A 13,961-nucleotide genomic window follows, 5' to 3' on the forward strand; every position below is an offset into this window, starting at 1 on the left:
TTAAAAAACACCAAAAGGAAGAAGAAAGGGGGGGGGGGGGGGTGAGTTGGTATTTTAAAAATTATTTTGATCAAAACACAATCATAAACCTCAAACCAAAGTCACCACAATGAAAATCAAAGTGCGGAAGAATAAATGTGGAAAGCAATAGTAAAAGGATACATAAATTTATAGTGGTTCGGTCAACTCAACCTACGTCGACTCCCCGGAGGCGCCCTCTAGGTATTGCACTAAACCTCGTGACTCTCCTTTTGCTCCCACAACACAGCGGAGAAGTCATCACAAAAACTCCTTTCTGCCGACCCCGGTGAGGCAGAGAACCCAACTTCTTTTGCTTCTTCCTAAAGCAGGCAGAGAACCTTGATTGATTGCTGAAGAAGACCTCTCTCAACCCTCTAAGGACAAGAGACTAAAGTGGAAGAAGAAGAAGTGGAATAATACTTAGAGCAACCTTATGAAACTCCCTCACAAGCTCCCTCTCACAAAATCCTCTCTCTCTCTCCCTCTCTTTCCCTCTCCTCTCTACCTCTCTTTCCCTCTCCTCTAAGCTTTCTCAGATCAAGGAAGCAGCAAAAGATCACCTCTAAGGTAGAACAAGAGATCTTGATTAGAAGAGCTTTAGAATAGCTCTTATTTTATACAAACTGACTTTATCGTCCAGACTGATAGGGGTATCAGCCTCGCTGATTAGCTTAAATTTTGCTCAATCAGCCCAGTCGGTTTGGGATGATTAGACAATTTTTGTTCATATCGTCCAGGCCGATAGGATATCATCCTGGATGATTAGTTCAAATATGAGGAAAATCATCCTGAATATCGCCCTGAATAGAAGCTGGTCATTGTCAATGATCCACGACATCATCCTGGTCGATCCTGCGATCGGCCTGACCGATGTGATCTTGCAATCAACCTTAATTATTTTCCTTAATCACCTGATCAATTTAGGCATAATTATGTTGCATCATCCAGGCTGATGTACTGGGCGATGTCCAAAAATAACTAATGCCGAAATAGATATGACGGCTGATTCTTTCTAATTTGAACCTCCATCATCCCGGCCGATACAAGATCGTCCAGGCCGATCAGCTTAATGACGGCTTCCTTAACCATGATGCCCTTATTAGGGTTTTTGTTTTTGAACCGATCGTCCAGTCCGATATAAATATCATCCCGAATGATGTTTCCAAAAACAGTAAACTCTAAGAAATAGTCAGAAATTCTCCCAAGTTGTGTGTGTGTGCAAGGTTTCTTAGTATTAGGAGCCACACCTTTTATAATAGACTCAAGAAAAAGGAAAAGTGTACAAAGTGACTCAGACCTAGTCTACCCAATCTTGAGCTAGTTCCAATTGCCGTCTGATCTTGTGGACATGAAATGTTAGTAGGCAAGGCATTCTTAGAGAAATAAGAGTGTTTGTTGTCATCAAAATCATAATCCATGAAAACATATTCACAACAATATATAGTACCCTTTAGTAAATTGAATTGGCATACCAAATGGTGTCTAATATGTTTAGTCAATGAATAATCAATAATAGCTTGATTATGAATCTTGTCTTTAACAAAATAGGAAACAAGCACATTTGCATCCATGAACACACCATCAACATAATTTATGTTATTTTGATGGCTAGAAAATAATTATATCTATAGGGAACTTTGGGATAAAAGAAAGCAATCATGTTGTACAACTAATTGACTAACAAAAGAGAGCTTTAAATGAATGATATATTCAATTATTCAAACTTATTAATCTTCAATTGATAACTCGTATAAATTTTATGTTTTGTATTTAAGATATCTTATTTAAATTGATTTCACTTATCCTCTTATTTTGTAGCCATGATTGTAATAACTTCCATTTTAATTGACGAAAATGAATCCACAAGTAACCAATTTGCATGAAATACTATAAGTGATGTTTAATTTATTTCTCTACTTTTCCCTTAAAATATTACTTGATAGATTTGAAATAAATATCTTAAGCATTTAACATTTATATACATATAAGATGAAAGAGCTTAATGACAAATAATTTCAACATGATACATATTCATCTGAAAGAAAGGGAACTAAATGAAACAAAATTATTCTAACACCTCTTTTAATCAAATGAAGGCAAAAAAAAATAAATAAAATTTTGGCTTTCTTTTATTTTTAATTAATTGAGAACTAGCTTCAACATTTAGTCAATATGCAAGAAAAAATGCTTCAAATAAAACTTCATCCATTCTTTAATTCCATGATAAATCATTTCAACATTTGTTCATTCCCGAACAAGCAACAATTCAGTGTAAATTTTAGCTCATATTCTTTAATTCATACAAATAATTTCAACATTTTATTTCCAAACAAGAAAAATCTTATAGATATTTCAATATTTTATTTTTAATTTTATGATAAACAATTTCAGCATTTATTTAACTTCAAAGAAGATGAATCTAATGAGAATTTTAGTATACTTATAAACTTGTAAAAGAAATTTTAGCTACTTGTGACCATAGCAAGATATATTTTGAATTGTAAAATTGGAATTCCTCCTAGCACTTGCAAAGGACTAAAAAAATCTTGAATTGCAATCTCCCTCCACCATCCATCTTACTTTTGATCGTTGTCTCCACCAAGTGTTGAGGGAAAGTAAATTTGAACTAAGCTCATCGATTTTAGTCTCCAAGCACCAAATGTCTTCACTTGAGAGAGAACCATCATTTGCTTCTTTAAGTTGGAATTCTAAGATCTCTTTCTTTAACATCTCCTTTTGTTGATTTAAGCATTTAGATTTTTCTCTACTCCAAAAAAATAGAGACTTCAAATCCCTTTTCAACTTTTGATTAAGTATTTGAGATGAGCTCTCACTAGTTTTCAAGTTCCATGACTTTCTTACCACAGCTACCGAAGCCAAAATTGAAGCCCATATTTCTTCAAATTTAATAGTTCTTTTAGCTGAATGATAAATTCCAAAAAGATTTAGCATAATGGGGCAATGATCCAATGCCACTCTTGGAAGGTGTTTAACCACCAAACAATGAGAAGAGTTAATGGCCCAAGAATTCACAAAGCACCTGACCAACCTTTCAAGAATCCGGTCATTACCCGATTGGTTATTATACCATGTAAATTTTGGGCCAATACAATTAACCTCATGAAGGTCATTGCAAGTAAGGAATGTCTTCATCTCTTTAGGACCCAAGGAAAAAGTGAATCTTCTACCACCTCTCTTATCTTCCTTAGTAAGTAGACAATTGAATCAACTATTGGAAAATCAATGAACATAAGCTTCCAACTTTTCCCAAAGGTTTCTTCTTCTATAAACATTTTTACTGTCATAAATAGTATCTACTCTCCATTTGCCTTTGTTAGCCACCTCCAAATCACCAATGATATATTGTAAAGTGAATTCCAATAAACTGAAAGTTGCTAAACTATTTTTCCAAATTGCCACAATACCTCCAGACAACCCTTCCGAAGGAACATGAAAATAGTCCCAACTAGAACCAATCAAAGAGCTAACATCACTATTATCAATACGAGTCAATTTTGATTCCAATAGTCCAACAAAAAAAAAACATCATTATCTTTCACCACCTCCTTGAGTTATGGAGAAGCTTTCTTTTTCTTAGTTCCTCTATAATTCCAAAATAATGTCATTTTTGGATAAGAGGGGAAGGGTTCCCCACTTTCTCCCTTGAATCATCATCCACTCTTCTACTTCTAGAAACTGTTTTAATTGGTCCCAATCCATTTAATTACTTAGCACCTTTCTTTTTAGAAACATTATTGCCCCTTTCATTAATGCATTCAGCTTTCAACATATTAACAGGATTAGATACTACATCACAACCTTTCATATGCTCCGGTGACTTCTTAGGATTTTCATCAACAAACTCACCTTCCTCGATCATAGCATTTAAAACATCATACTTATTATTAGTAAAACAAATTCCATTATGATTGAGAGCCATACCATTAGTAAGTTTGTTAGGCAAAAGAAAATCCACAAAGTTTTGAGTTCCATCTCCATCCTTCACACCTCTTGAATTTTTTATTTGATATTCTAGATTTCAAGAATTAAATTCTGAATCAACCTTCATCTCTTCATTACTGGCCTGACCCACAACATCTAGATTTTCCTTCTTAGAATTAAGGCACCTTCCAGCAGCTTCAGTCAATTCATTACTAGCACTTATCTTGTTACATTCCACAACCAAAGCAACTTTATCAGAAGTCTTATTAGCAACAGTATTATCCTTCATCGGTTCTAGAATCCTCTCAACAGCTTTGATCAACTAAACTTTAGGATTCTTTATAGCATTTCTTTTAGTAACATGATTTTCCAAGAGTTTAAAATCTAGCTTTTTTAAATTCTTCTTCCCATAATTCACATGGACCCAAGGTCCATAACCTTCTCTATTATCATCAACAACCCCATCAACTTTTCTTTTATCAGCTTCAACTTCAATATTTTTTCCTTGATCTTCAATGGAAACTAGATTTTGAATAGATGATAGTACCTTTTCAGAACAATTTTCTTTTAAATGACTTATCTTCCCACAAGTGAAGCAAAAAGTAGGTAGTCTTTCATATTCAATTCATTGATAGAATTTACCCAAATTCCCTTCAACCCAAACACCCAAGGGTAGTTTTTCATCAAGTTTTACATGGACACAAACTCTTGCAAATTCTCTTCTACCCCATTGGAACATGTTTCCATCTATCAAATAAGGATTACCAACCATGGAAGTAATCCTACACACATTAATCTCATCCCAGCTTTGTAACAGAAGATTAGGCATATAAATCCATATCGGTGCAGTTAAACCTTTAAAGGAAGTAAGAGAAATTGATGGTGACCATCTATCCATTCCAACTATATTCCCATTCACATACCACAGACCACTAGTAAAAACCTTGTCCATGACTTATGTATTCTCAAATGCACAAAGAACCCAACCCATTCTGAGTAAGGTCAAGTGAAATTTCCCAAACACGCCCCATTGCCTTCTCAACTCTATACTTATGATATGGAAAGGAACATTGTCACCAAAGATTTTTAAAGTTTGTTTGAGTTCTCCAACTCATTTCCCATATGCAATTTCACTATTGATCCATTTTCAATGAATCCTTCTCCAAGATGAATATTAATAACTCTGATGTTGGTCTTTTTACTCCGTGCATTCTTCAACACATTACTTGACTGTGGTTTAGGACCATCCAAGCTCTTTGTAAACAAGTTATAATTACCCAGTTCACCTGATTTGCAATTTTTAACTTTGATTAGATCCGAACTTGCCTGATTAAAATAGGTAGTATACTTCACCAGAATTTTAATCGAAGTCATAACTCCTACCTCAGCTTCCATATTCTGCACATTTGAAACAGGACAAGTCTTCAATTTCTCCATCTCAGCATCGCCTTTGATTATAGCTTCATGTTCCCATACTTTCAACAAGCAATTTCTAATAGAATCATCTTTCGCCATAATAAAAGATGAATTGCACAAATTAATTTTAATAACCCCTTTTAAATTCTAGACCTCATCTATCGAAGAATGATTTTTAACTTAACTTTAGAATAAAACCTTCTTTCCCTTCCCAACAATTTCAATTTGTCTTTTCTCCTTCAATAATCCTCCCTCTTTTATCATCAGTGGATGATCCATTTTGAATTTTAATTTTGCATCCTGATCAAAATTTGAATGCCCAAAGGCTGGAGGAGATGAACCCGATACAAGTCAAGAAACATTCTTGGATGGAATGGTGGGTAGCCGAACGTTGAAGGAGCCACCAGTTGGAGGTTGCCGGTGACTCCCCAAATCATCAAATCAATAAGAAAACTCGCACGTTGGAGAATTTCAAATTCCATCTTTTCCCAGGAAAAATGGAGCTTCTCTCACTTACAAACAAGCTTCTCTCTCTTTGTTTATATTAGTTCTTTTGTTATATAAAATGTTGTTGATGGAGTTGAAGTTGATTTAATTGGAGCTAAAGTTATTATTAAAAAGGTTGTTACTGAACCTAAAGATATTATTAATGGTGGTTCTAAAGTGTTTGTTGGAGATCAACCTGTTGCTGCTCAGAATGGATCGAGTTATATAAGGGAATTTGGTACTAGAGCCAATATCATTTTTAAAGATGATGTAAACCAAAAGCCTAATATGAAGATGTTTGATGTAATGGTTTCACATATGTTTGAAGACTTGAAGTCTACAAAGATAAGTTAAAATCCTTCTAGTTTGGGTAATTATCTTGAGATTATAACTTCTTTGAGTGTTAAAGAAAAACTCTTTAAAGAACTTCAATCATTTGGACCTATTGAAGAACATCCAAGGAAAAGAAAAGTTGACTTGAGGTTTCATAGTAGTAGTGGGAATTTTTCCCCTTCTATTTTATAAATTATCATCTTTTATCACTTGGAATTATAGAGAAGCTAAAAAAGAGGTTTTGTTTTATCTTAGTCATGTCGTTTGTTAAATAGGCTTGATGGGAGTGGAAATTTTTGGTATAGTAGCTGTAGAAGTTGTGAAGTTCTTATGTTTTCAAATGGAAGCATAATTACATTTTTAATGAAAATATCCAATTCATAATGTTGTTTTCGATGGTGAGCTTGAAAAGGTATGGTCCAATAATTGAAGAGGTTGCTTTTTGGCTACTAGGAATTGTTGATATCTACACTATTTTTTATTTGCATTATGAAGAATTTAAGACTCTTCCTACTTTTAAATTTTTTACCAAATTGGGAACTCTAGAATACTATCCAACCTATATTACTGTCAAATATTTAGTGTCCCCATAAGTTCAAAGTGAGGAGTAGTGGATCTTATTTCCATTATGATATTTTTAAATTTGCAAATAGTTATTTCTTTTGTTTTGTTTGCTTTTACATAATGGTTACTTTCCCAATGTTAGGAAAGGAAACTTTTTTTTTTTTACCTTATTGCCTTTCTATATTATAATAGTTTTTTTCTTTATCTTAATGCAATTGGCAATTCTTCAAAAAAAAAAGGAAATGAAAATATATTTATTATTGCTGATAAATATTTCTCCAAAAAATTTCATTTTCTATCTTACTCAATATCTAATGTCGCATCTCATATAAAAGGTTATTCCTTAAGGAGATAATTATACTTCATTAAATTCCTTCCACAATTTTTTATAGGAATGTCCCAATCATTATATACTTTAAAAAAATTATGAAACTTAATAGTATTATATTAAATTTTCCATCAATATTTCACTTTTACATTGATGAGCAGATTGGGGAAGTAAATAGGACATTAAAAGCTTAAGGAATTAGGTCTTACATCTTCATAAAATAGAATTTTTATATAATATGTAACTCCCCATAATCAAATTTGGAAGAATTGTCTATTTATCATTTTAAGAATCTACCCGAGCATCTATAAATCATAAATATAAACACTATATATTAAAAGTAACCAGAATCATATACATCAATATATTGTATTATTTATTCAATCAAAATGTTATTTACATTAGCTAGGAGATCACTCTAGAAATGATAAAAGAAAAAAATGGAAAAAAAAATTAAAATAAACCTAAGGAACTCTAACAATCTCACTCTAACTTGTCCTGACTCATTCCATGACCTGAAAACATAAAAAATCACAAAATCCAACCAATAATTCAAAACTCTCTTAAGTTTTCAATGCAAGGAATAAAGAATTAATATGATATGCTTAGTCTTATATAATTAATAGCAATTAATATAGATAATGACCAAATATTATCAATAAAACTTAATATGATTAATAATAAAAAGTAGGAAATCATTAAAATGAATCAAAGAATTAATAATTGGTATAAAGTTCAATAAATGAGTAAAACAATGATCTAGAAATCATTCATAAATCACTAAAATAATCTATCTTATCTATTCAAATATATCATATGTTTATGTATTATCAATGCATCTAATATTACCAAGGATATTAATAGATCTGTCAATATCATAAGTGCTAATAATATATGTATGCATTAATATATGATTTACCAAGGCAAGCTATCCAACTTTAACATGGTGTTTTCAACATCTTTTACCCAGCAGATTCCCAATTGGTCATCAGTTATATCAATTATCACTTATCTAATTAATCAAGGGCCATTGTAGGTTGCTTCATTAAATCAATAAAGAGTCATCACTTATCTCCCCAAAGGAAGAAAATATCATTCATTATCAATTGTTTGAATATGATGATAACGATCATCGTTGATTTTGATTTTCCCAAAGAAGATTAATTGAATTTCTAAAATTGTTTTTTTTTTAAAGTGGATGTAGGTCATAAATCTTTTATTAGCATAAGCCTACATAGTTAATTATATCATAGGGAGGTTCAATTCCCTACAAATACCCTTGATTAAAATAATGGCAAAAATTCTATTTAGAGTTTTCAAGGATTTTATTCAAAGAAGTTAAATTTAGAAATTGAATTAATGAAATATGATTTGTATAATTCAGAAGTGTCCTAACCTAAACTAGGTTTTGGGCTTTAAATTTTAAACTGAGAGAAACTTTAATTTGAGTTGAATAATTATTAGAAATTTAGGATTATATTCCTGGAGGTTGGTCTTATAATTTAAAATTTGGCCTGGATCCTAAATAAAAATATAGCACTAGACAACAATGTCCTAAACCTAGCTAATGCAGTACAAAATATTAACTTCCCTCAGCTTAGTTTGGGGAGCGAGCTAACCACCTACTTGAATAAAATATATGAGTCCAATCTTTATTATGAAAGAGTGGTAGGGATATTTTTATTAGAATTTTTTAGAAATGGGACTCATATCTAGAGCAGATCCTAATTGGTCCCTTGACTTATGCAAGGTGAAAATGCTTGAATCAGATATAATTAAAATTTTAGACACTTTCAAATTTTTTTCTAATGCAATGCATGTTGATCGACTCAATTAAATGCACAAAATGTATATGTAGAAATTTTAAAAAGGCTTAAAAATGAATTTTCTCTAGAGATTACATAACATCCCCTTGACAAATCTGCACCCTCAAAGGCTAGATGGTATACTAGAACCCAAAAGTAGGAAGATGCCTAATAAGGAGGAGAAAGTTAATGAAATGCTTATGCTGACTCCTGGTTATCTCAGGTTTACTTCTTCGATCATGAGAGTTTTTATGTTAGCCTAAAAATTTTAAATATATATATATATACAGCATATCCTAACAAGCCTCAGCATATCTTGAAAAATAGGCAGTTCTAATTACAATCAAATAAATACAATCATATTAAATAAATAAATTAATTCAACAAATTAATTTCCATATGCCAAATGCCCTACTAATTACAACCAATAATTTACTTAAATTAAAAGTTGTCGGGCACCACTAACCAAAAATCCAAATTCTAATTCTTTGATCGACACAAGTTAACTTTGAGTGGGATACTCTTTGTCTTCAACTCATTGTGTTCCTCTTCTTTGGGCTTCTTGGATTTGTCATATCTTAATACCTAAATGGAAAAAAAAAAAACTTCCCTCAAAGGTGTTGTTCTTATTTTCACTTTAGGTACTCAAATTATCCAAATTTGGGCTTATAAACGGAAAAGGATTGTCCCCCTAAGGGGTATTTTTTTTTATATTTGGAATTTAATTTAGGATATATATGTCCCAAATCAAATGTCTAACTTTCACAACTCAATACTTTAAATAAATTACATCAACATTGAAATGAAAAATCTAGACTCTCCTTCAAAAGTATCCTAATCACTTGAAATCAAATAAACCCAAGTAGTTTATATACAGACATGCACACACACACACACACACACACACACACACACACACACACACACACACACACACACACATACAATACGAAAAAGCAAATCACACTTGTCCACACTCTTATTTATTTGGGGGATAAGAAGCAAAAGCACCTGTAACATTTATATTTATTATTAATTTAATCCCCTTTTATTGCCCTACCTGAGCATGGTAACCTGTAGAAAATTCTGTGACAACCAGATCGCTCCAAATTTAAGGACAATCTAGTGCACATCATCTCAATTCATAGATTACAATTAAAGTAAAAAAACACTCACATATATCAACTTTCAATCACAACATGTAATTGAAACTAAAAAATCTTGGCACATAATAGTGAAAAGTAAACACTGACCTAGCTTGCACTATAATTAGTTTCGTAGCAAACCATCTAAAGTGTGTGTAAAAGGATGTGTGGCTGGGGTAGGTCTTAAGCTGGGTAGTTTGTTGAAGTTATATAATGTTTGGAATTTTTAAAGGTTAAAGGGAAAATTTATGTTTGAGTTTAAATATTAATGTATTAAAGCTTAATTTAGCTATATAATAATGATTAAATGGTTACTATGTTTATTGCTCACTGAGGCCATAAAGTTTATTTTAGCTTCTTTGAAGCTCATTTAATAACATCGTAGGCCCGGGTTACTTAGTAGTAATCAGTGTTGATTGAATTGATTTAGTTGCTTGTGGATTAAATGTTGATAATTTTGAATAAAGTGTGTTGATTGCTATTTAGGATGATTAAATTAGAGTTTTCTTAGATTTTAAATAAATTATTAAATTTTTAAAATTTTGGAATTATTTAATCACACTGATTAAGGAGTAAAATGCTGAATTTTAAAATTAAAGTGATTTTTAAATTTTTAATAGTTTTGTTAAATATTATACTTTAATAGGAGTGATCAGCCTCTAAGTTTACTTAATTTGAAATTTTCTACATTATTTTAAAATTTTTGACCAAATTTTGAACTACAGTTTAATAGTGGGTTGATTTTTGACCAAATTTTGGGCTTATATTTTTTTGCAAATTATTAGATTTTAATTAGAGTTGAATAGTTTTGAGTTTTATTGAATTAGAGTTTTCTAGAATTAATGGTGATTTTTAAAAGTTTTGATTTTTCTTTTAATTTTTTTAAAATTATTTAATTAGAGGGGCTTTAATGATTTGAATCTAAATGAATTCCAATCTTCTTGAAATCACCTCCAAAGATCAAAATGATCTAAGGAGGTGTTCTCAAGTTTTTAAGATTTTTTTTTGGATTTTTTAATTATTTTAAATTAATTAAGCTAATTAGATGTTTTTTTTTACTTAAAAATGAATTATGCTTAAAATTAAAGTCCAATTAAGGTGCTTTTATTTTTCTTGTATTAATGGTTGAATTTTTGTGAGTTTGAGTTATTATATACATTTAAATTTGCTTCCACTTGTCATTCTGAAAGGGTCCAAATTTCTAGTGAGAGTAATTTCTAGTGGGAGAAAGTCTGAGTTTCTAGTGAGAGAAAATTTGAGATTCCGGTTATCTGTTTTTCAAATTTTTGCTTTCCCGGCAAAATCGCGGCTGGTTTATTTGGCTAGCTTGACGCCGTCTCACCGGAGGGGCGACAGGATAGCAATGGAGGAAAGAAGATCAGCGCCTTCTGAGGCTTGGGCGAATATCAGAAGGGGTTTTAATGCTCCGGTTAGATCTTCTTCAGAAGTTTTCAAAGGAAGCCAGATTTTGGCTTCTGATTTCAATAGCTTTCCAAAGCAAAAACCTTTGATCTTAAGGAAAGGAGCTTTATTAAACAAAGTTGTTAATCCAGTTCCTGTGGGAAAAGGTAAAGAAGCAGTGATTGTTGATGATTTTTTTAGTCCAAGAAAATCTGTTCCATCCACATGCTGCAAAGTTAGTTCTATTATTCCTAATGAAGATGTTTCCTCATCTTCGAGGAAGATAGGGATTAAATCTATTTCCCTGCCGTCATCCCCAAATGTTTTCAATTTTGGAAAGAAGATGGAACAAGAAGCTCTTAAGTCGAATGATGACAAGGTGTTGGATGTCTTTCCCCCTCTGGTCTCGATCAATACGGAAAACAAGAAGAAGTTTGTAGATGCTCTCAACGTTCCTTTGGAAGGGCACATTGAAACTTCTGCAACATGGAAGAAGAAACAAAACATCAGAGTGGATAATTTGGATATTGGTTCATTTCTTTCGAATGATGGTAATTCGGTCAGGTTACACTCTGAAAATGAAATGAACAATACAATGAGATTGAGAAATGCTTTGGTAGTCAAAGTTTTTGGGGAAAAGATTTTTTTCTCATCCGTCTGTAATGATTTGAGGAGACAATGGAGAAAATTTGGCAAATCCACATCACTGGTTTAGGCACTGGATGGGTTCTGTGTTCTTTTGAAAATCCTGTAGCCATGGAAGAAGTTTTATTAGGAGGACCATGGTTCGTTAAAGGACATGTGGTGGGATTGGATAAATGGTCCACGTCGTTCTCCCCATCATCTTTGAGTGGTATTTCGGCACCAATTTGGGTAAGATTGCCTAATCTTCCTCTGCACAGTTGGGATGATATTAATATTTGCAGGATTGCTTCAGTTATTGGTAAACCTTATTTACTGGATGTAAATTCCTTTCAATGGGGAAGGCGTGAATATGCTCGAATTTGTGTTCGTACTCCTTTGTATGAAAAACTTCCCGTGGGAGTTTGGGTAGAAGGCTTATCAGGGAAATTCTATCAAAAATTTGAATATGAAGGCACTGAAAAACTGTGTTATGCTTGTGGAAAAATGGGACACATTGTTTCAGGTTGTCCAGAATCAGGAAGCAATCAGGCGGAGAACAAATTAAATGAAGCTTCAGAAGTCTTTAAGGAAGATTTGGCAACTAAAAATGTTTCCAAAACAGCTGATGAGTATGGACCTTGGCTGCAAGTTAATTTTAAGAGATAAGTAAGAAAGGTGGAGTCTGTCCAGAAGATGAAACCAAATTATAAAAAAGTTTTTGATCCTAAATAAATCAGCAAGGAGGTTAATAAGGATTCTGTGATCAAGGAGGGTGTTACTATCCCTTGTTTGGATAGTGCGTTGAGCAGTGAAAAGCAGCTAGATCAACCTGTTTTGATCCCGAGCAATGAGGAATTGGCTGTCAACCAATCTGTACTACCACAGGTGATTTCTCCTAAATCACCCTCCACCAATCCTAATAGATTTGCTGTGTTATCAGAATTGGATGGTATAAATATGATTGAATATGCTGATGCTTCAGAAGCTATCTGTGAGGAAGAAGGAGAAATTGTGGAAAAAGATGATTTTTTGTCTTTCCAGGGCTTATAAAAAGCAAGGTGACTATTAAGGAAGTGAAAGATAATGATTTATCTTCAGGTAAAAAAATTAAACTTTTGAATGAATTAAAATCTTTGGGTGCTTGAAATATTATTAGCCATAACAGAAAGATGGAAGCCGTAAAAACAAAGAAAGGTGGGGGTCCTTCCCCCTTGGTTTCTTAATGACTTCCCTAGCTTTTTGGAATTGTAGGGGAGCCAAAAAACGTGAGGCTGCTCTCAATCTTAAAGAATTTGTTAAAGACAACAATGTTTTTTTTGTGGGTTTAGTGGAAACTAAGATTAGTTCCATGGAGAATGTACAAATTTTGCAGTATCTTAGTGTTAGTTGGGACTCTTTTTTGGCTCCTTCAGAAGGTCTTTCGGGAGGGATCTTGATCCTTAGGAGAAAGGATGTAGCTATCTTTAATGTGAAGGAAGTGTCATCTGAAGTGGTAGTTAGAAATATGGATGTTTTAAACAGAATTTGCTGGTTGGTTTCTACGGTTTATGGAAGCAGAAGTTCGGTGGACAGAAAATTGCTATGGGAGATTTTGGAAAATTTAAACACTGGTAATTTACCTGCTGTTATTGGGGCAGATTTCAATTGCATTTTATCTCAGGAGGAGAAGAGAGGAGGTAAGAAATTTACTTTCTCACAAGGAGCTAGAGATATGAAAGATTTTATGAATAATAATGACTTTCACAAAATTGGGTTTGTTGGACCCAAATTTACTTGGTGTAACCAAAAATCTGGAAGTAGCCGTATTCTTGAAAGGCTTGATAGATGCCTTTTGAATTCTTATGCTATGAACTCCATCCAATTGGCCTTGGTGAAGTATTTGTCTCGAGTTGCTTC

This window comes from Dendrobium catenatum, unplaced genomic scaffold (genome assembly GCF_001605985.2).
Source record: "Dendrobium catenatum unplaced genomic scaffold, ASM160598v2 fragScaff_scaffold_409, whole genome shotgun sequence".
NCBI lineage: Eukaryota > Viridiplantae > Streptophyta > Magnoliopsida > Asparagales > Orchidaceae > Dendrobium > Dendrobium catenatum.